This window comes from Vidua chalybeata, chromosome 2 (assembly GCF_026979565.1).
Source record: "Vidua chalybeata isolate OUT-0048 chromosome 2, bVidCha1 merged haplotype, whole genome shotgun sequence".
Classification (NCBI taxonomy): Eukaryota; Metazoa; Chordata; class Aves; order Passeriformes; family Viduidae; genus Vidua; species Vidua chalybeata.
This window is the reverse complement of record NC_071531.1, coordinates 21,249,459-21,270,138: the sequence shown is the minus strand read 5'-3', so window position 1 is coordinate 21,270,138 and position 20,680 is coordinate 21,249,459. Positions and strand designations below refer to the sequence as shown.

The 20,680-nt window shown below is 36.6% G+C and overlaps 1 protein-coding gene across 1 annotated transcript in view; it reads left to right on the top strand.

Annotated features, from left to right (window-relative positions):
- Positions 1-3,368, top strand: part of STS (steroid sulfatase) — a 97,764-nt gene extending 94,396 nt beyond the window's left edge. The window contains exon 11 of the mRNA XM_053935502.1: positions 2,384-3,368. The gene's annotated coding sequence lies outside the window, so the exon portion shown is untranslated. The remainder of the gene's footprint in view (positions 1-2,383) is intronic.
- The last annotated feature ends 17,312 nt before the right edge of the window (positions 3,369-20,680 follow it).

Genomic DNA, 20,680 nt, shown 5'->3' with positions numbered 1-20,680 from the left:
GCTGTTATATTGCATGGTAGCAACCTCTGTTTCAAAAAACACCATTTCAAGTGTACCACCTGTGTGCTTGAGTGTGTACCATAAGTCTCTATATATATATGTATCCATATATATGTATATATATATATATATAGCCCTTCAATCCCTGATATAGGCACATCCTTATGATCATATTCCAATTGATAAAAGAAAATATTTGGCCCATACTTGATTTATGAGTTCCAAATTCACATGATACAACAAATTTGTCTTTCACTTATTTGTCATAGCATATCAATGGTATGGTATGTCATACCATATCAATTTGTCTTCCATAATCAATGAAAGAATTTCCATTGATGAAAGTAATCACAAATAAATAAAATTTGGTCTTCCTTTAAATATCTTTGCCATCTTTTAAGCTCTCTGGATAGGATCTATAATTTTCTGAAAATAAGCTTGGGCTTGAGTACTTGCAGCCAAATATAACTGTCTCTGAGTTCTCAGCAAGGTCTTGGGAAATCTACTGTCCTCGAGGGCTAATTTTTGTATCCATTTTTATCACTGTCTTATTCAGGCAGATTTTCTTTCCACTCTATGGGCAGACAAACTATTTTCTTTGGCATATTGCAGATGAAAAGAAGATATCAGCAAAATACTAAAATGATTTGATGCCTGATAATAGAAGGTGACTTGCTCCTTATCAGAAAGCAGCAGTTAATTCCCACATTACAATTTATTAAAACCTGTTTGGGGCAAAAATAATCTGTGATGATAGTAATGCAGTAACTTCAGTCACCCAGCATTAAGGTTGTGACCCAGTTCTTGTGAGCTATTGAAGCCCTTCCTTTAAAAATATATTGTGATAAATGGTATGTTTCTCTGTCTGTAAAACCTAGGCTTTATTTGATTTTTCCATTGCAGTTTCATTCGAAATTTCATTCTCCACAATACCCAGAAGCCTCTCCTGGGAAATGTACTTTTTCCTTGAAATCCTATTTTTTATGTTTCACCTTGTGTTCATGATCTTAATTATGTCCTCAGCAAACTCTCTGTAGGAGGCAAAGCCCCGTGACCAATATTTATCACTGGATGTACTACATAACCTTAGGAAGAAGAATGCCTCTCATTTGAATACAAATATTGTTTCACAGAGCAGCTGCCTTTCAATGTCATGGCAGGATCTGTACTTCCCAAATTTTTGGTCCTATCATGTGGCCCTAGAACCCCCTGGGGCATGGCACTGGTGCCAGCATGTCCCTCCTTGCAGCCAAAGGGCAGGACTCAGGCCCAGCTGTGTCCAGAGTGCTGAAACACCACGCTGTGGAGGGATGCTCTTTCCAACTCCCACAGCTCTGCCATAGCTTACACAAAAGCTTTTCAAACAAGTACTCCTGAAGAAAATGGAAAAAGAAATATATGGTATGTTCAGTATACAGTGCTAACTCAGACAAGGGGTTTGGTGCCATTAGATCTACTTTGTTTCCACAGTTTCTGGCCTGGGACCTTTACAGAGTACTCAATTTATATTCTCAAGGACACCCACATTGACTTTTTTTATCAGGAAGACACTGTGTTGCTATTATTTCTTTTTCTTTCTTTTTTGCAGATGCAAGAATTCTTTGTTCTGCTAGGCACAACAGTTGTTCTGTGCTGCTTGATCAAGTATCAAGAATGATGACTTTTCTACTGCTCTGATTTCTTCTTGCCTGAATATGACGTTTCTTTCATACCCCTCTGGGCTTTTGATGCCATCTTTCTAATCTCCTTTCTTAAAACATCCACACTCCTGAAATATTTTTCCATCTATTTCTTTGGCACTTAGTCCTTCTGTTTGCTTGTCATATTGATTGTAATGGCTATTTTGCCCTAATCAAACAGAAAATGAAAAGTAGTCTTTGTTATAAAATTTGACTTGTATGGCTCTTTGACTCTGCTAACCTCCTGCTTCTTTAAGGTCCAACAAGAATTAACCTTGCATTATGAAATATAAGTAATTAAAATATACCTGAGATGTTGTTTAATATAAATAATATAAAATATTTCTTGTTTGTGGCACAGACTTTATATTTTACAAAATATAATTTAGTACAACATTTAATACTTTGACATAAGCAGTAAAATCTGAAATCCATTCTTACAATTGTTCCTTCAAGAAAGATTCTGTGATGAACACGGCAGTATTTTTCGTACTCTATGTTAATGCCATTTCATTTAATACCTAAAATAAAGCTTCCTTGTATTGCAAATACAGTACTATACCTTCTATACTGGAGATGGTGTACCAGATCAGGGTAATTAAAGTAGTCTTGTTTATCTGCAAAATAGAATGTGAAAGACAATATAACATTTGTGTAATGGTACTGCCTGATCTAACAAGGAAAACTTTTGTTTTTAACAACAGGTTATTGATGGGATATACGTGATTCACAACTTACTAACAAGGAAGGCTCAAGGAGAATGTGCTGCTCTGATACTTGGAAACTGACTTTCAATCTGTCATGTAATGAGCTCTGCTCTTGTAGCATGGTGCCTGTTTATAGGATATGTCAGTTTAAACGGGGAGTTCAGCTTCAGAGGGTAGTGTATTCTTCTACAGTATTGTTTAACAGTATCATATCCTAATTTGTGACAGAGTCCCTGTACAGCCCAGAGCAAGTCATTTAACTCATTTCTCAGTTCTTCTGTTGCACTCGGAAAAGGAAAACAGTATTTCTCAAACTGCTGGGAATACTGAAAGAACAGAAAATGCTGAAAGTGGTAAGCTGGTAAAGGTAAAGGTGAACTTCTAGTACCTTCTCTATAGAAGACACAACTTAAAAGGTGGAAAAATAGGATGTATAAGATCCCCCTATATGAGGCAGTAGGTGATACCCTTAACTTGAAGTCTGGAGATGGGTTCTGTGTGTAGTTTAGTGCATGTGGGATTGTGATCTGGAGGATTGTGATCTGGAGGAGAGAGAATAGATGGCTGAGAAAGATACACACTTGGGATTCAGAAAAGTTATAAGACCCATTTTTATAATTATATTTATTCTCTTCTTTAGCAGTCAGAAAACTACATGGAATAATAAATTATGTTTTTCCCTCTGGGACTGGATGTCACAGGTTCTCAGCTCTTAAAAATGCTGACTTGCCTCCAATTATGGTCAGAAAAATCAAAAGTAAAAAAAGAAAAAGGGAAATAGGAGCTTTGGAGAGAGGTGTCAGCTCACTTCAACTGAAAGTTTGCGGAGAACTAATAGAATCTGTTCTGTATACTTCACAGGTCAGTGAGAATCATCACTTACCAGCAATCGTTTATTTCACACTGTAGTAATGGGAAATCTGGGTATTCAGATATGTGGACAGTGTAAAAACTTAAGATATCACTTGATATAGGAAAAAATGGAAAAAGAAAGAAGAAGAGTGCGAGCATAGCTACAAAAATCATATGTTCTATTAAAGTATGTTTATTAAAAATGGTTTCAATTTATTTTTTTGACATACATTACTACAATAGTTTTTACTTGCATTAGAACATAATAGTTCTGTGCTTAAGACAGATCTTTTCATCTTCTCTGTCATTTCCCTTTCCTATGGCATTGCCTGTGCAACATCCAAAATATGCAGTAAGGAGCAAGAGGCAGCCACCCTGTCCATATACACTACAAGCTGTGTGCCAGACGTGTGGGCAGGACGAAAGGCTTAGGCAACCAAAAGGCTTCACTGGGAACCACCAGGAAGCAAACAGTGTCTGGGGTTTATCTCCAATCTGAAGACAGAGATCTGGAAATTGACCCTGAGATTAGGTCAGTTGGTTACACTGGTTAGAGAGCAGTACTAATAACACCAGAGTTTGGGGTTGGATCCCCATGGGTGCCATCAACACAAGAGTTGGACTTGATCCTTCTGGATCCCTTCCAACTAAGAATATGCTGTGATTCTGTGAAATTGCTGGTTCCTCTGGGTCTGTCAGAGACTGCAGGTGACCAGGAGGAATGAGGTCCCTACTGTGGCCAGCTGGACTGTCATGTGTTCTGCGACAGGGTCCTTCTGTGTCAGGATGGCAGGAGGAAATTAGTTTGGAACCCATAGGATGGGTTCCACCTCTTGCCTCTGAATAACTATACCAAGCAGACTGCTCATGAATCATCATACATGAGGTGACAGATCTTAGTCTGACACTCTAAGGCAGCAACAGTCTCACACTTTTTTTGCTGGAGGACCAGAAGACCTGAGCCAGGCTCTAGGAACTCCCAGTTTACAGGTTGCTAAAACTGCAAATAATTCAGAGAGTCCTGGAAACACCCTGGCAGATAATATGGCTTTTCCATGCTCTTCTTGGTAGCTTTTTTTTTACATCAAAACTAGTAAGATTCTTCCTAAAACTTCACATGTACAGAAAACAAAGGATTAAAGGATTTTAAATTTTTTTCTTAATGCCCCCCCCCCCAAATAATTTTAACCTGTGAGTTTGGTACTGAGAACAACGAGATTGTGCCAACACAAGGCACAGCAACTGAAGGAGTGCATACATATGGAAGATGCTGAATTCCAGACTCCCACTGGAGTTTGTGCTATACTGGTTAGTGAGATAAAGACTGGCTTGATTATCTGTGCATCTCTAATTGCACTGTCAAGGTTATGAAACATTTCTGAACTTGGGAGATGTGAATTACAGGTTTTGCAATGTTTATGCAGCATCTCCTGAATGCCTTTTAATATAAATCATGGTAGGTTCCCTATGTATATTAATGTTAGTCTTATCTATTAGAAAATGGTGTTGCAGGTACTTTCCTTGGACAAGAAAGCTATATCTGAAGATAACAAATTCAGCATGTGGGGGTCAGTTCAGTTATAAAAACCCTCCAACACTTTTTATTCTACCTTTATCCAATAATAAAGCCTTTTTATGTAGATAATATTTTATTGTACCTGATTTATGTGAAAAATACTGTGAAATAGTGTAAATTATAAAGCAGAGCTCTTCATTGTGACACTTATTTTAAGAGAATTTGATATGAAGTTGCTTTGGGTAGCAATATTTATTACAAAGGATTAAATACAAAACATCTCAAACGTCTTATGGACTCAAGTTGGGCTGTAAGAGAATAACTTTGGTTTAATCTGGTCTTTCTTGCTCAAAAATGAAAAAAAAAGGAAAAAATCCTCAAACTTTAAGAATAGCTTGCCTGTGCTGTTAGTGATAAAAAGAATACTTGAAGTTTGTACTATGTGTGAGAATTTTTTTTTCATTTTTTCCTTATTGTTATCTTTTATGTTATAGCTCCTCCTGCGAAGCAGACTAAGTACTCAGTTGTAGGAAAATGTGCTGATTGATTTGTAAGTGTCAACCTTGCATTGTCATATGCAATGCATTGGGAAGTAACTGATTAATGCCACTTTCCTGGTGACTGTTTAAACTTCAGGGAGATTGTTAGAATTGGAGTTTTAGATCCTAACACTTCCCTGTCTGATACCCATGAGAAACAGGGTCATTCAGTCATGTGTCATCACAGGCCAAGCTTTCAAAAAGCATATTATTTTGCAAAATGAGCTGCCTCATACCCTGTCCTTTTCCTCTATGCTATTTGCCAAAAATAAATGGAAATCCTCTCTGATACTAAGCTTTATGCTACCAAATCACAAAAGAACAACCCCAGAAACCAAGCACTCTGCCCTTTCTGGATTAATGTCAATAATGAATGCTAGAGCTCCAGCAGCTGCAGCAATGTGTACTAAAGGAATGCTGCAGACACTCAGTTTTTAAGCATTCAGTACTGGGCTATGCAGAGAATCTCCATCTTCACATATTAAATACCTGTGGTTGTTTCAGCTGTCTCCTGTATTTTTCCTTTTGCTCTCCAGATCCATTTTGTGGAGTTTAGAAATCATGATGTAGGAAAGTGTACAGGCTGTCAATGAAAAAAAATAGCTCTTCATCATCTGACTGTGCCACCACATGGTCAAAAATTTTAAATCTAGCAAACTAAGAAGAGGGTAAAATTCCCTAGCGGTAAGGACACTCACTTGGGCTGTGATGACAGCTTTACTATGAAACTTCAAGACTGATTAAGTGTTTTTAATCACATGAGGTACACATATTGCCTCTGGAGCAGAGAGGGATATGCCTTTTGGCTATGAAGTCACTTTCTGTCTCCATTACTCACTACCTGACCTGGTGAAGGTAGCAGTCTTTGCTTGAGAGCAGCAAAGCTCATACAAAAAAGGCAGAAAGTACAGTGTACTTCTCCTTGCCCACCCTCTTTTCACACCCAACCAGATGGTTAGGAATGCTTTGTTTTACCTGCATGTCCCATCTAGAAAAATGTCAGGGAGGGAAGGCTTGAAAGTATTATCTGTCTTCTTTGATCCCAGGCTTAGAAATGCTGTGCTTGTGCAGAAAGGATCTCATTCTCACACTGCCAGTAGTGCTCTGAAAGTAGGATCAAAGTACTTAGATGACATAGGGAGGATGTATTCTCTGCCTGCAGAAGAATTTAGAAACCACTGTAGGTAGAAATATCATTCTAGGTCTGAGATTTATTTAAGTTAAATGATGAAGATATCTATATCTGAGTTTGTCTCCATTTCTATCCAGGACAGACAAAACCAAGATGGGTCAATCCTAGCTTGTTTGGCTGTATGAAGATTTTATTAGTCATGTCTAATAATGCCCTGCTATTTTTTTTTTATTCTTTTTTTCTCAGACAAAATTTTTAAAAAATGAAATGGGATACAGTTCAAACAGCTTAAACATTTAAACATTAAACAGTTTAAACATTTAATAAAATCCCACAACACCTGTTTTAAGGGAGTAGAATCCTACTTCTTTCTTCCAGAATCTTTGAAATATTTTTTAAGTAGGGAAACATGTATGAAATTTAAAATGGATCATCATAGTCAGAATTTTGCAACCAAATGCCTATTTTTCACTGAAAGCACTTTTTAAAGGATAAATGTCCTTGTTTACTTGTTTGTTTCCTTCGGGTTTATTTGCATGGATCCTTTTGTCTCTGCCATGCTCTGCAAGTAAGAGAAGAAATATCCTATTGGAAGTATTTAAAAGAAGTGTCATCATTATAGAGGTCAGGCAATTTGTTTTGAAGATCATATTAGTAATTTTTATGCTGCTTTAATTATTTTACTGTGGTGAGATATTTCAATTAGAATAGAGTTTTGCTAACAGTAACTTAAGATATTTTCCAATTTACATTTTCTTTTAACATCAATTATGATTGTTTTGAAAGGACTTGAATTGAAGAATACTACTGAACTTCTGGAAAAAATGTTATGAAACTTAAAATACAGTTTTCAACCTCTACTATGTTGGATGTTTAAGTGTTAAAACATTTATATTGTTATATGCATATGACACATTTTCTATCTTGTATTTGCAGAAATACTTTGCAGCCAAGCAAACATATAAACTGCACTGAATTATGCATGAAAAAATATTTTAGGGCTCCATCTGCTAGGCATTTATTACAGTTTGTTTCTTAAGTTAAAAATGTTTATGCTGCATTATATTAGATATAAAACTAGTTGCAGCACCTTAATGGATTTTATTTCCTAGTATTCTGTATTATCACATGACTTGTAAGAACACCAGGAGAAAGATCCTAGTTCAGCAGGACATTTCAACAAGGTTTGCAATTTCCATTGCATTCAGGAATTTTGCTGATTGAGACCATTGAAGAGAAGATTAAGTAATATATAATATTTTGCTACTACTATCAATATCTTTAATTTACTCTAAACCAAAAACATTTTGCATGTTTTAATTTCCAGGTGTTTCCAACCTTTCCCATTCAATAATTTTAGACTAAGTCTATCATATATTTGTAAGCTTGCTTCCAGCCTTGCTTCTTTTTTGAAAATGCAATGCAAGTTAATATTTTTTCTGAGCTCTACAGCCAATTACTTCTGTTACTAGGATACTGTTTACCATAAAAATCATGATGTAGAATGTACTGGATAAAAAGGAATAAAAAACTAACAGAACAATGAAAATCTTTCTGAGAGAATAAATCCAAAGGAATTGATAATCAGCTACTATCCAGCTGTACATAATATGTACATAATATGTACCTTTTTACATGGGTCACAAGAAGCAACACTAAATCTGTTAGATTCCATTGTTAAAACAGAGGACAAAAATATTTAAATAAGAGGTGAAAGAAGCATTTTACACATGGAGATAGAAATGAGCTAAGCCCAGCATTAGCAACTGTTACATTGGCTTATGACTCCACAGATAAAATGCTGTTGAAAAGATATCAAATAAACTAACATCCAGGAAAAATGGATTAGAATATAAAATATATTAATTTTTCAAGTAACCACAAAAAGATATATTAAAAAAAATGTACACCAGCTCTTCCTATACTTGGATGTATAGTGTATATTGATGTATACACGGAAGTGTGTTTGAGAAGTTGTGGCAGCCTGGTGGCATTTCCACTGATTGGAAAAGGAGGAACATAACCCCCCATTTTTAAAAAGGGTAAGAAGGAAGACACAGGGAACTACAAGTCACCCAGTCTCAGCTTTGTGCCTAGCAAGTTCATGGAGCAGATCCTCCTGGAAACTATGCTAAGGCACATGGAAAATAGAGAGGTGATAGGTGACAGTGGTATCTTCACTAAGGGCAAATCCTGTCTGACAAGTTTGGTGGTCACCTGGGACAGGGTTACATCATTGGTGGTTGAGGGAGTAGTGGCTGATCTCATTTACCTGGACTTGTGCAAAACATTTGATGCTGTCCCCCACAACATCCTGGTCTTCACACTGGAGAGATGTGGATTTGATGGATGGATCACTTGGCAGGCAAGGGATTGGCTGGATGGTTGCACTCAAATGGTTGTGGTCAATAATTCAATGTCCAGGTGGAGACCAATGATGAATGGTGTTCCTTAGGGCCTGGTGTTCAGACCAGCTCTGTTTAACACACCTTTGTTGGCATCATGGGCTTGAGTCCAGGCCTGGGATTGAGTGCACTCTCAGCAGGTCTGCCAAAAAAGAGCAAGCTGTCAGGTGGGGTCAACATGCTGGAGGGAAGAGGTGCCATCCAGAGGGACCTGGACAGGCTTGAGAGGAGAAAACTTATGAAGTTCAACAAGGCCAAGTGCAAGGTCCTGCCTGTGGGTTAGGGCAATCTCAAGCACAAATACAAGGGGAAAATGGATTGAAAGCAGCTCTGAGGAGAGAGACTTGGTGGTGTTGGCTGACAGGAAGCTCAACATGACTGATCAATGTGTGCTTGCAGCCCAGAAGGCCAACTGTGTCCTGGGCTGCATCCAAAGCAGTGTGGGTAGCAGAACAAGATACCCCATTGCTCTTTTCTGGTGACATCCCACCTGTAGTACTGAGTCCAGCTCTGGGACCCTTAGCATAAGTAGGATATGGACATGTTGGGGTGGGTCCAGAGGAGGGTCACAAAGATGATAAGAGGGCTGGAGCAGCTCTCCTGTGAAGACAGAGAGTGAGATTTGATGCTGTTGATCCTGGAGAATGCTCTGTGCAGACCTTTGAACAGCCTTCCAGTCCCTAGAGGGGGTTAAAAGAAAGCTGAAGAGGGACCTTTAACCAGGGCATGTAGTGATGGGAAAAGGGGTAATGGCTTTCAAGCAAAAGAGAGCAGGTTTAGATTAGATATTAAAATTCCTTTCTGTGAAGATGTTGAGACACTGGAACAGGTTGCTCAGAGAAGTTGTTGATGCCTCAGTCCTGAGAGTGTTCAAGGCCAAGGATGGGCCTTTGAGCAACCTTGTCAAGTGGAAGGTGTCCCTGCCTATGGCAGCAGGTTTGGAACTAGATGTCTTTAAGGTCCCCTCCAAGCCAAACCCTTCTGTGATCCTATAAAAAGATCTCTTTGACTTGGACAGCTATGAAGCCCTGTAATTGGTGGAGGAATTCCCTCTAAATGCCTACTTTTCATACATAAATTTAATGCAGAAATTACTTTGAAGGTTGCCAGAGGTATGTCATATTTGTGTTAATCACAAACAATAAAGTTGAACACATAGGTTTCCCCCTGCAGTTGTGCTGAAAGAGAAATTCTCAAAGCTAATTGTAGAGGAAGAAGCAATCCAGAAGTAGTGGTTTTGAAGTTGTTGTTATCTGGGACAAGGGATGTCCTCCAGCATTGCCAGCAGCTTTTATGGTAAGTCTATTCTTGTTCCCTGAATAAAATGAAATAAATACTTTAATGTGATTTCACCAGACTATTTTGGTCAATGTTACAATAATATAATGCTACCAAATACTTAGACAAAGTAAATGTTGGGGCAGAAAAGACATATTAATTTAAGAAACATGATGACTGCCTCTAGCGATGAAGAAATAATCTTTACTTAACCTACATTTAAAATATGTTATATTTATACAAGCATCCAAATTTTATTTATGCTTTTTTTTTTTTTTTATGGGGGTGGGGTTTGTTGGTTTGTTTGGTTTTTTGTTTGGTTTTTTTTTTTTAATGAAAGACATTAATAGAAACTAATTCAGGTTTATTGGAATTGATGCTATAATCCCAGACTGAAAATGTAATATATGTTATACATGTTTCTAATTCTGTTTAAACCACCTTTGTGCTTAGGGACATGTAAGTTTGTTTTGGTATGAATCACTAAGACAATAATTGTGCATTCTCATTTTACTGCCTCGCTGTAACTCTGCTCTTTACCTACTTCCATTACAATGTGACATCATGATCCTAAGTACTGTCAAATAACATGTCAAATATAATGCCAAATTGCTACTACTACTAAATAAAACTCTAAAGCCTATTAAAATGTTGCTTCCAAAGGAATAACACCACTTAGAATCATAAATTAATCCTTGTTCAGTTTTGTGCTTGCAAGGTTAAACTGCAAAGCAGTACCTGGTTAAGCTCATTAAAAAAGTCTCATTCTATCTACATTACCTGCACCAAAATATTAAGTACAGCCATATTCAAAACTGAAGTAATTTGACATTAGCAAAATATCAGACTCAGACTCGCAGACTTCTCTTGCCTTTCTGCATGAATACTATAAGCATACATTTCCTTGCACTTCCTAATGAATTATTGCACCGACTTCCTCAGACAATGCAACAAGATATCCAAAAAACAATATAACCAAAAGGTAATGATTTCCTCTGGACAGATAACTGTCTGAATGGGCTGTGGTCCTGATTGCTTGTTTCTTTTTTTAGTAATTCATAATTCATAGAAGAACACAAAAGAGAAGTTAGCAATGAACCCTCCAAAAAAAAAAAAAACAAGGAAAGACAAAGATATTTCTAAAGATTTTAGGGTGTCAATCTTTTTGGAACAAAAAATAGTGAAAAAAAGAAAAGTTCAGAGTTGAAGCAGAAGACTCTCCAATCTTATGCATTATTAATTGCCTTAACAAAAGTGGCATGTACTTGTCAACATTAATTAGAAAATTCAAAGCATATTAATCTATTTAAGGTATCATATTGGGAAGCCTACCCAATGTAACTGATTATTTAGAAGAGATAATATGCAATTTTTAGTGGACCATCTACAACTTCTACTAATCACCTTAGTTGAAAATCAAGCCCAATGATCACAGAAGAGCATGGTTTCTTTATCCATGTTCCAATATTAATTTACATTTCGTTTTGCATAAGAAATGAATTAGAATAAATGTGCATCAAATACTTAAGAAGTCAGTAACCTGATTTCAGCAGAAAGTTAAATTTCAGTTTCACAGAAATGTTTTCTGTATTTTTGTTCTATTTCTGTCCATCAAATTTATGTACTCTTTATTCCATTGCAATTTTCCTCATTTTCATCATCAAAGAGAAGCAGCTTCTTTTCTAAAGAAGAGATGAACATGAACACTGTTGATAACTTTAAGAAGTGATTAACACAAGATATTCAGGGTGAAAATTCAATGAAGTGGGGGAATGAAGTTTAGGAAAAAGGTTTAATCACTACTTCAGAAGATACACCAATGCAAACAAGTGAATCTACAGCTGAGTTTCCTTAACTGGTGGATACCTCTAATAAAACACCCTTAAAAAATTTAATTTCTTGTAAGTCTCCGCTACACACCTTGCTTTGCCCTTTTATTTAACATTTCTTTATTCAGTCCTGCTAAACTTACGGCCGTGTAGTGATACTGATGAACTTTTAAGTCTTTCATTACCCTGGAATTGGAAGGAGGGAAAGCTGAGGTGGAGGCAGCAAAGGACACATGCAGAGGAAGGGATGGTATAGGCATGGCTAGAGAGGTAGCCCACAAGCTGCATGAGAAGACCTACCAGCTGAAATGTTGATGGTGAGGCAAAGAAAGGGTTGAAGGTGTGATCGAAAGATCAGAACAAAATAACGATTGCACCAGAGAAACAAAGCAGTAGTATCACCAACCGTACTCCTTTTATCAAAGTAGAGAAGAGAGTAATATCCCAGCCCCAAAAAGTAAACTGAAAATTTTGATTGGTTCTCTGAAGGTAAGTTTTTGTAAATAGACTTGGACTACATGGTTTCCCTGCCTACCTAGGCTTCTTATCCCTCAAGGGTAAATGATGAAAATATAAATGGTTCCTGATTAATGCATTCAATGGTAGTCATTAAACACTAAACATTTTGGAGGAAAGATTCTAGAGCCTTTCATGCAAAAAGAATTATCTAATTTATTTAAACTAATTTATTGTTGGAGGCCTTTGAAAGCAGGTACTGAAGCCACTGTGTGTTGTTGCATGTTTAATTACATTGTCTGTCCTCAGCTTTTTCTCAGTGTCCTTGTATGAATAAGATTAAGTAACACTGACAGTTAAAAAGCCTTGATTTAACTTGCATAGATATATCTGGAGATCCATGCCAGACCTGAGTTCATTTAAGATGTTGCTTGACAACCTGATCCTTTGAACTCAGTCTGTACTTGATCTTGCACCTCTGTGTTGCCATGGCTCCCAGATTAAATAACTAACTATTTTGCCCTAAAGGCACACCAACAACGTACATATTTGCAAAGAGGTCTTCTTGGTTGTGCTTTCAGGTCTGGAATACTGATGCACAAAATCTCTTCATGCACAAGCATGCACATCATTAAGTCTCCTTTATAAACCTTCAGAATACCCTTTGGGAAAAAAAAAATAGAAAAGGATGTAACTGGAATTTCTAAAACTCCATTAAAATAATTGTTATGGTCTCCAAACTGTTAACCTTTATGATAATATTTTCCACAGTAGCTGTTAAATTGCTTCCTGATATATGCCAGAACAGGTGACATTGGCATTATCTTCTTCATTTCGCCACATCTTCAATGGGTAAAAATGATTCAAAGTCTTCACCAATAATTATGATCCCCTAAGAAAATATTGCCCCCATCTTTCTGTAAGATATAAGAATTGGTAAAGGGCATACCATTGTCACACCACTTGAAATGCACTTTGGAATATCATAAACAAAATACAACATCAAATAATAATACATGTTGTGTTAGGAATCTAGGTGCATAAATGTATTCCTAATGTAAGCAGCTTTTCTTCGCAGAAAAGCATGGTAATTTAAAGAGTAGCAGCAACACATTTTTCTATGAAAGGCTGGAGCTACAGGAGGTGATGGAAAGCTTTGTGATGTAGTATTTGAAAAGTCATGATTGCTAGCTACAGAATATACATTTAAAATTATTTTTCAAATGTTTGCCACATTAGTTTAGATTCAAACTGTGCAATATGCAGTCATGGTGGCATACAGTTCCCAGCAATCACAATATTTTCAAAGATCTATCTGTAATGAAGCAGAATCTTCATCTGAAATGGGGCATTTTGGGTTTTTATTATGAAAATTTTAGTTGCATAAATAGGAGAACCAGATGAAATAAATTTAAGTGGATTTTATTTCAAATATTAACTATTTTGAAAAAAATATTTTTCTTGATCAATTTCCTTTTTGTTTCTTCCTTCCTTTTGTGTTCTTCCTCTTTTTATTTACTTTTTTTTAAGATTATGAAAATTTGGACTTTTTTCTTTTTTTTTTTTTTTGAGAAAAACATGAATGTGTTTTAATGAAAACTTTAAATTCTGACAAAAAACTCACTATCTTTCATTAATGGAAAATACAAGAACAATTTTACTGCTAAGTCAGTGTTGTCTTTCATCTGTTTTCTGTGAGTTAATGGTCTTGTGTATGCCCTGAAAGCATTATTGCAAGGTAAAAGGAAGAATGTATGTCTGATACCTACAATCAGGGATATGAATCCATATATCAACTCATAACTAGAAGGGGATCATTTTTCAATTACCAAGAACTCCCAGCTGTGACTTAACTCTTAGAGTTAGGTACCTTATGTTTTGCCATAAAATATAACATTCTGCTGTAGTTCAACATTGCTTAAAAAGATATTTTTCAGCCAGTTTAAATTTTTCTTTTCTGAGGAACCCAAAGTTTTGTCTAAACTAAAGAGTGAGCTTTTTTTTGGGATATTTATTAATGCTCTGTGAGTATTCTCTGCCCTCTGCGAAGCCTGTTTTTTTTTTTTTTTTAAGGCTTTGGAACATGCATTATTTCAGTGTTCAAGAAACATTATTGTTCCAGTCAATGTTTCAGTAGGGTGCTCTGTTACTGCCAGAGCACAGATAGCTCCCATTCAGCTCAGTGTTAGATAACACAGATTCTTGAACCAGATTACAAAAACAGAGAAAAACCATATGGCTGAGAAATTAGTCTCTATCATATGTAGTACTTTTACCACATTCATATCTTTGAATTTATAAGGTGTGCAAAGGCCTCTCACATAAAAGGTCCAAGATAGGGAGCAAACATATTCTTCATGCTGGAGGAGTTCATCAGATATGGTACTGATTCCTAATGATGAGAAAGAAGGGACTCTGGTAGAAGTATTTCTCTGTGTGTCTGGTGGTTTTATCTGTGCCTGAAAAGCAAGATAGTACTGAAATAATACCAAAATAATACTGAACAACACTGAAACAATGAAGATTAATTTCCAAATTAAACTCCAACTATTCTGCGTTACTATGATACATGTGATCTTTTAAAGAACATCTGAAATTCCATTGTTGATCAGTCTGTGTGAGTTCCTTGCATCCACATTTTTTGGCTGTTGATACTATTTAAAACAGTTTATTAAGTGTAATCTACTGCCCACATCAATACTAATATACTTAGCATTAATCTTCTGTGTTGTGTTGCAAGAGCTCTGATTCTCCTGCCTCCTCACTAGAAGCTGGTTTGCCATCAATCAAGTCATCATGACATGCCGCTTTTTTTTTTTTTTTTCCTTTAGTTCAAACATGATGCACAGGATCCTCTTATAGCTACAGCAGTAGGAACTCTGGAACTGCTAGGGTTTCCCCAAAGGAGAGATCCTTTTTCAACACAGCCATAAAGCCTTAACAAAATAGATAAATAAGATAAAATTGTAGATTAGGGCTTGGGGTTTTTGTTGGGGTTTTTTTGGTTGGTTTGTTTGTCTTGGTTTGTTTTTTTAAATAGAATAACCCTCCAGCCCTGTTCTACCTGGGACAACCTGAATTGCCAGCTCTGTCACTTTGGTAATCAGTAACTGGAGGCAAGGCTGCTTTTTCAGCCCAAAAGTCAATCTTCAGTCTTGTGATTTCTAATCCTTCAAACCATCACACCCTGTGCTTCTTCTTTTAATTACTCCCCAGGAGTAGGCCACTTTTGGACACATTCCCCAGCAGAGCAGCATTTAGGGGCAAGGGCTGGGGGCTTTGCTCTCTCTCTGCCACCATTATACTGAAGCTGGCAGCTCCAGGAATCTCTTGGCTCTTCCCCTTCCCAAAGTTTCAGTGTTCTCTGTTTCACCCATTCCTCACATGTTTCAAGAAATACTCCATGTGACAGAGCAGAGGGATAGGAAGGAGGAAGGAGAAGGAACTTTAAGGTGGGATTTTTCTGGTTTGCCCTACCAACTGTTTGTATAAGGTTCAGCTGATACCTCTGACCCTCTCCCATGTCCATGCCTGTCTGCCACCTCCTCAGTGGAGAAGGAATACTTTGCAAGAAACCTTTCATTGACTATGTATCACCTACAGATTGGAGAGAGACCAAAATATTTCTCACTGGCAGAGTTTTAAAGTAGAGGAGGTTGGTGTTTTCCCATCACAAGGAGCAAGCAGGTCAGCAGGAGATAGCCAAATGACATTATTTCTTGTAGTCACACCCCGAGAGTTGGCAAGTTTTAAGTGCCATGTTATACTAAACTGACCTGGCATATATTCCAGGGGATGTTTGCATTGCTTTATTAAACTTTGATAGTATGTTTGAAGGGATATCAATCAAGTTAATCAAAGTATGAAAGAAACCTGAAAATGAGGACATGGGGAATAGGAATTGGCTTAAATATAACCAGGAGGGAATAAAGAAAATCTACCTACTAAAGAAGACATCCCAAAATGCTTTCTGAAAGGTAAGAGTTTAAAATGCCAGCTTTAGTTTCATCCCAAAACAAGAAAATTAATTCAGACAGTAAGGGAGGCAACCCAGGCACTGGTGGGTCACAAGCTCTATATAGCATTTCAGGCTTGTGTTTAACTCCCCTTTCCTCAAAAAGACAGGGTGGAATGGAATCTGTGTGAACTTTAATTACTAGTTGTTTCTTATTTCAGTGGGATGCACTCAGTCTATTACACTGGGATGACTGTGTTGTGACAGTCATAATTGCACTGGTGCTAACCCTAAAATAGAGGGAAACTGGATTTGCTGATAAAAGATGCCAGACAGAGAAGAATCATTTCCCAGATGTCTGAGAGGAGGCCATTAGCCATGGAATGCAAATTTTATTTTAAGTTTGATCTCAGTAGGAAGGATGCATTTGTATGACAAATTGAGGAAGCAGCAAGTAAAGAGGATTAAACATATACATACATATGTAAACATATACAGAATATTAAGAAACTTTCAAATAGATGGAGGCATGGAGATTTATCTGTTAGTTGCATGGTTTGTCATTGGAAGTGTCCTAACTAGACAACTGAATGTACAACAGCTACTGGGATGTGTGTATGCACAAGGAGGTAGTTTTAATATAAAATCAGAGCAAAATGGGAAGAGCTTAAAAACCCAGATTCTTGAATGGTAGCCTAGAAATGGATGGCAGAATGCAGATGGGAGAGTGCTGAAACAGAATGCTTGGATACTGGTAGTGCTTCCAATACTTTTGTCCAATTTCAACACCCGTATCGTCTGTTGAACAGTAGGAGTTGCCTGTGATGTTACAGCTCAGATTTCCTATGGATCCTATGGCCTCTGGAGCTGACCAGCATTCACTGCAGTGACGTGATTTTCCTGCATTGCCATATTTCCTTCCTACTACAAAATCAGTTGTTTTTTTACAAGAGATGCTTCTAAGGATCTCCAAATAAGAAAATGGATTTTTCTTATAGTGACGATATGTAGGAATGAGTAAAAAGGAAAGCTGGTGCCATGTGATGTTGGTTGACATAGTTTTTGCTGAGAAGGAAGTGGGCTGATATCAGAAGTTAGTGATGGCTATAATGAATGGTTGTATTCATGCTATGGTGGCTTCATGTCTGCCAATCACCATGTTACTAAATAAGGGACAAAAATCTGGGGTTAGTATTGCTCAAAATAGAACTTAACATGTTTCGATTTCCCTCCCAAAGACATTCTACCCTGTATACAAAATGTGGATTTTCTTGGGGCTGTGTGTATTGGGGGGGATTGTTTCTTTTTCATTGCTGCTGGGTTCTTTTTTCAGTCAAGGGAGCACTCATCTGCAATGAATATGATTTTTGACTTGTGCTTGAATTGCAAATTACAAGACTCAGATTATGAGATGTCTGATAGTTTTTCCGTGCCATCCAAACCTCTGTCTCTTTGCTTGCTTCACACAACAAATTAATACTGAATCCTATAATAGATATACATAACTCAAATAACTTTGATGTGAGGAAATTCCTCTAATTATCTCAGATATATCCAGTATTCCCAAACTAGGTGATAAGATGCAATATGCTAACTTGCAATAAAAACTCAAAGAAAGCTTCTTATGAATGGATATCAACTGCACATGTGTGGAGATGACTTTAAAAGCGCCGATTAAATATTTTTTTTTAAGGATTTTTCAATAGTTAATAATATTGGTCTATATGGAATTGCTCATCTAATCATGGTAACACAATAGCCCATACCGTATAATCTTTACAAAACACCCAAAGAGTCCCAAGAATCCTGTGGCCTTTTGGAGACATATGAAGTAAAAAATCAATAGTTTGTTGTTTTACATTTTTATCTCTCACCTTTCACTAATCTTACTTGGTTTCTGTGCTAATATAGCATGTTTTCTAGTATAGCATCTCTGCTTTTGTGTTTACAGCACTCATAAAAAGTTATAATGGACTTGCCTTATTTGAAGGCAAATATGAATGTATACATTATATATATATGTATATATACATTGTATATATATACAATGTACATATACATTGACTGTAGCATTTAAATTTTGAGTTATTCTTTTGGTAATATTTGTATGCATTTGAAGTGGTAGTAAGAACAGAAAACTCTATGAAAAATAAGTTTTCATTTTTTAATTTTAAAGAGCACAATGTCAGTCATACAGCTCAAGAAGAGCTGTACCAAGGAAACTATGTTGTGGTGGAAGTCTCCTGTTTGACATGTTTTTCTGTTGAAGAGAGAGGACCAAATACCTAGGAGAGTTTTAGGCTCTTAGAAGTCAGTTAATTTCAATTTAATCGTAATTTCATCAATTTCAGTTAATGGAACTTTAGCATCTAAATGGCTTTGGGGATGTGAGTGAAAGAGACTCAACATATTTAACAACTATGTTCAGTCACACAGATTAACACCTATAAAATGTCTCTGGGCTAAACTTACTCAGCTGCAAAGGAGTCATAATTTCGCTTTATGGCATTACTATAGAAGTTACTTTCCTTAATTAAACAGACAACTTCATTAACTCATAGATATTTTTTTATCATATATGATTTAATGATGCTATCACAGAATCACAGAACAGTTGAGGTGGGAAGGGACCTCCAGAGTCCATCTAGTCCAACCCCCCCAATCAAGCCCAGCCACCTAGAGCCAGTTGCTAAGAACCAGGTACTGTGGTATTTGAATATCACCAAGGATGGAGAGTCCACAATCTCTCCAGGCAATCTGTGCCAATGCTCAGTCACACTCACAGGAAAAAAAAAAAAAAAAAAGGTGTTTCCTGATGCTCAGAGGGAACTTCCTGTGTTTCACTTTGTGCCTGCTAACTTGATTTCTGTCACTGGGTATCACTGAAGGAAGCCTCTATGCCTTACACGTATATTCTTATACACAGAAATGTACATTTAAAAAGACAAATATATACCCATAATTATTAATCCTAGATTTATGCTTCTTGCTGCCTATCTTGTTTGGTGTATCATGGAATTGATACAATTGTCTTAAATGGATATTTTGGAGTTTTTGTTGTGGGAAGTATAAATGAAAAATAGTTCTGAATTTTATTCTTATATATTTCATATTTCCTGTTTTCTCTAAGTAAATATTGCAGTAAAATAATAATTCTGGCTCTGCAGATGTTTCCTTGAATTTCAGCTGTTTTTTCACAAATGAAAAATATATATACTTCTATTCCAAAGCTGAGAGTGCCAAAATAGGTTCCAGCTGAAGTAAGGTGTCACCTGTACTCTAGGACTTCTGCTTAGTTCCTGGATAAGAAAGCATAATTAAAGCTGGATGTTTAATGCAGCTTTTTAATTCCTGTAGACAGTGGAATGAGAAAGAGTCAGATGCTTCTAAAGGACTGCACATAAAATGTTTCCCTTCCTTAAATACCAAAACTGTTAAACATTTGCTGCAACTAGATTCAATCTCTTCATAGTTTTTGCTTCTTGTTCATGTAACTATACCAGTTTGAGTCTTGCCAGGAAATAACTACAGGTATTTTTTCTTCCTTTTACCATGTCCTAATCTCTGTAGGTATTTGTGCCTCTTTTTATGAGGATGGTTCCTGCATGCCCTTTTGTCCATGCTGGGTTTGATGGAACAAATTGTTAGTTGAAGCACGCACAGCAGAATTTCCATACAGTGTCAATTTATATGTAGCATGTTTTTCATAAGCATCATTCATCCAATTTGTACATTGCACCTTACGACTTTAGGATGTTAGATTTAAAATTGCACTTCAGATTTCTCTTCTGCTTTTCATCGGTCACATAGTTGGAAGAAAGAACTGTAGCACATAGTAAATAGCAACAGCTGCAGTAGTAACAGCAGCAGCAACAATGCAATTTTCCTGTCCATGCCTATGAAGAGATATAAGATTGCTACTTGCAAAGTGCCAGCTGCTGGCACTTCTTTTCTTCTTGACAAAAAGTGGAAAAAAAAAGGAATTGAACAGATTATTTCTGTGACAAACCACTTACTTCATAGATATTTCAGAAAATGTAAGGGCCCATTCCATAGCTGAATATATTTTACCCTTGGATACATTCAATTTGTATTAATTTTAGAATTTACTCTGTTAATTAGAAAAGGTTATAAGATTAATAAGTAGTCATTGCTAATATATGCGATGGAATATAAGTTTCAGTTGATTTTTTTTCCCAAAGAGCCATTAGAGATTAGTTCATTCAAATCATAGTGAGCAATATATCCTATCTTTCAAAGCTGGTCTTTATGTTGCTTTGTAATCTCTGGATCATTTCTAAAATCTCTGCTAGAAAAGCCAACAAAAATCCA